We start from the raw sequence: 3,470 nt of genomic DNA on the forward strand, positions 1-3,470 counted from the left end.
TCAGTTACAAACTTGCTTCTTACCTTTTTTATTTTGCTTGTTTCATTACAAAAATATTTGTAAGATTACACATGTTCTAATTATGAATGTGTGTGTGTGTGTGTGCATGCGTGCGTGCATGCGTGTGTGTGTGTGTGTGTGTGGAAGACTCAACAAAACCATGTTTCATAGTAAAGTGAATAAGGGGGTAAAATACTAGGTGGAGAGGGGGAGAGGATTAGATAGAAAGAGAGGGGATGTAAGAGAGACCATCAGTTAGAGAGAGCAGGGAAAAGCTATAAAAAAGGGGGGGTTTTCTAAAGAGGTAAAAATTATTTATGTGAATGCAAAAGGGGAAATATGATTGTGTGTGTGTGTGTGTAGGGTGGGGGGGGGGGGATAGAAGAGTTTTTGAAGTGGTGAAAATTGAATGGTTTGGTGGGAAGGAGTAGTGCTCAAGTGAGCAAAGAAGCGACAAAAGAGCCATAATGACTTAAATGCACTATGTGCAACCATCTAGAGCTACAAAGGAAACATGATTTTGTGTGTGAAGACTCAACAAAACCCCATTTCATAGTGAAATGAAAACAATTTTGGTAATGGACACAATTGAGTGAACTACTATAATTTAACAAAATTTTCTCAACTTTAGAATGCATGACTATATAAACAAGTTTTGCTTAGATAAGTAGTGGCAAGCATCACTTTTATTGAAGAGGAGAGTTGGCATACCTGCCACCATCCAACAAGCAAAACAGAAAGAAAATGTTTTAACTTTACATAGGTAAGGAGCATTAAAGGCACCTGTGAGTCCATGTTGAATAGGATAGAGAGAATCGACTTTGGCACGGCACTAGAAACGAGCATGCATGAGAGCAAGGACTCTAGGAGGGCATGCGAGGTCACATAGTGGGCATTGGGAGGAGTGGCATTTGTGGGGGCTATAGGTAGAGTAGGCGCATATGATGGGATGCCTCGAGTGGGGGGAGAGATCACAGAGGGAGGGGGCTAGCAGGTGTAGGTTGCCAGAAGTGGTACAACAGGTGATTGTATGAGAGCAGAGGGCTTTGGAGGTCGGTAGGATACTATAGAGAAGAGGTGGGTTTAAATAGAAGAGGTGAAGAGGGGGGTGAATGAACAGTCAAGGAGGTCAGGCGACGGAGCCAGAGAGGCAAAGTTTTTAATAGAGAGTGGAAAGGCATGCCACACATAAGTTAAGGAGGTGCAAATGCGAGGTCACCAATGCAAAACATAGAAAGACGAGCCAGCAATTAAGGGATAAATTAAAATAAGGAAAAAGGAAGGCAAGAAGCTTAGGAAAATTAAGAGAAAAGAAAAAATATAAGAAAATAAATCCAAGATTTTTTGAAATAAAAAAGGTGTGAATAAGTTTTAATTTTAAGAAAAAAGTAGAAAATAACAAAAATAAGAAGAAATTAAGTAATATTTTAAAAAAACTAAGAAGGAAAAAAGGAAATTTTTAATTAAAATTTTAGGGAAATAGGAAACAATAAGGGAAAAAATAGGAAAATAAAGAAAAAATAAATCAGTAAGTAATTTTTAAAGGAAATTGAGGAAAATAAGGAGAATCAAGGTTAAAAATGGGGAATAAATGATTAAAAACTTTAGAAGAATATAGAAAAGTAGAGGGAAATATACAAGGAAATAACTTTTTGGAACAACGGTAGTTGGAGAAAGTTATAGGGGGATACAAGGAAAAATATTAGAAAAAAAAGGAAGAAAAGGGGGGTATAAGGAAAAACTATAGAAAATTTAGGGGAAAAAAGGGTAATTAGGGGAAAAAGGGAAATTTAGGTAGGAAAGATGAGGGAAATAAGGTTTAGGGGTGGGGGGGGAGCGAGGGGGGGAATAAGGGAGAATTGGAGAAAGATAAATACCAAAGGTAAGAGACGATTGTGTGTGTGTGTGTGTGTGTGTGTGTGTATACCACCATTGCCCCACTAGGATACACCACACTAGGTAAGATAGTAGGCCATCACCTAGTGTGATGACCTATTGTCTATCCAAAAAGGATAGAAGTATTTGAAAGTCCAAATTAAGGTTTGAGAGAGAGAGAAGTGAGGATTTTCAAGACTAAAAGAAAAGGACTCAGAGTGAAGTTTTACTAATATTATTTCCAGGGAAAGAAGTAAAAGGGAAAGTGGGTTGATTTGAGAATTGTTTGGGAATGAAAAGTTTTTGAAGTGGTGAAAATCGAATGGTTTACTGGGAGGTACGGTAAAGCTAGGGCCAGCAATAAAGCGAGTCAAGAGGCAAAAGAGCCATAGTGACTTAAATGTATTATGTGCAACCCTCCAGAGCTACAGGGGAAACATGACTGTGTATGTGAAGACTCGACAAAACCTCATTTCATAGTGAAATGAAAACAATTTCGGTAATGGACACAAAAGAGTGTAATTTAACAAACTTTTCTCAACTATAGAATGCATGACTATACAAACAAGATTTGCTTAGATAAGTTATGGCAAGAATCACTTTTATTGAAGAGAAGAGTCTACATACCTACCACCATCCAACAAGAAAAACAGTAAGAACTCGTTTTAACATTAGTTGGGAAGACAAGTGTCATAAACACCCCTCCCTTGCTATCGAGGTCACAATAAAAATTAATAGTTTTCCATAAACTTATCAAGCTTAATGTAAATACAAGAGTGTTTGGTTGAAAAGTAGAGATTATGGGGAGAAGTATTAGATCTTTGTAGAACGGGGGGAGGTGTGGGTGAGAAGAGAGGGAAGGGGGAGGGGTTTATGGACGAAGTGTGGAGGAAGTTTTGGGATGATAGAAGGTAAGGAGGGAACATCAACAATGAAGAAGTGTGAAGTAAAAGAGAAAGTAGCTAGTAAGTGAGAAGTAAAAGTGTGATGGAGTAACACGGTAGTGGGGAGATCAGATAATGATGGAGCAAGAAAAGCATAATAGGGTGGTAGGATAACTTGTGACTTGGTGTAAAAGATAAGGGTTAGAAAAGGGATCGATTAAATAGATGGTCAAATTTCTTTTTAAGGCTAGTAATAGATAGGACTTCAGGGTGATAGCTCGGCTAATCAAAAGCGAAGAAGGGCCAAATAGATAGTAAAGCATAGTGTAGTACAAAAGGAAGTGAGAGATTTAAAAATGGGCAATGAGGAGTGATGGAGAAAGGAATGAAAAAAGGGAAATATATGTATCAAGAGACAAAGTAAGAATTTTCAAGAAAGAAATTTTGAAGAAGAAGAAAAAAAAGAAATTCAAAGAAAGAGAGGAATTTTGGGAACTTTAAAGAAAGAATTTAACATAAAGAAATAAAGAGAAAAAGAAGGGGGGGGAAGGGGGGGATGTGAGGGGTCTAAAAGAGGCATAATAAAGGGAGACAAATACAAAAGGGGGGAAATTTAGGGTCTGATGATAAGAGAGCTAGGAAGGGTTGTAAAATTAGTTTAGTAATAAAGATTAGGTAAGGGAGAGGGGAAAAAAGAAGGGGGGGGGGGGA

The sequence above is a fragment of the Dipteris shenzhenensis genome, chromosome 29, assembly GCF_047967505.1.
Source record: "Dipteris shenzhenensis isolate YYH24624 ecotype China chromosome 29, Dip_SZ_1.0, whole genome shotgun sequence".
NCBI lineage: Eukaryota > Viridiplantae > Streptophyta > Polypodiopsida > Gleicheniales > Dipteridaceae > Dipteris > Dipteris shenzhenensis.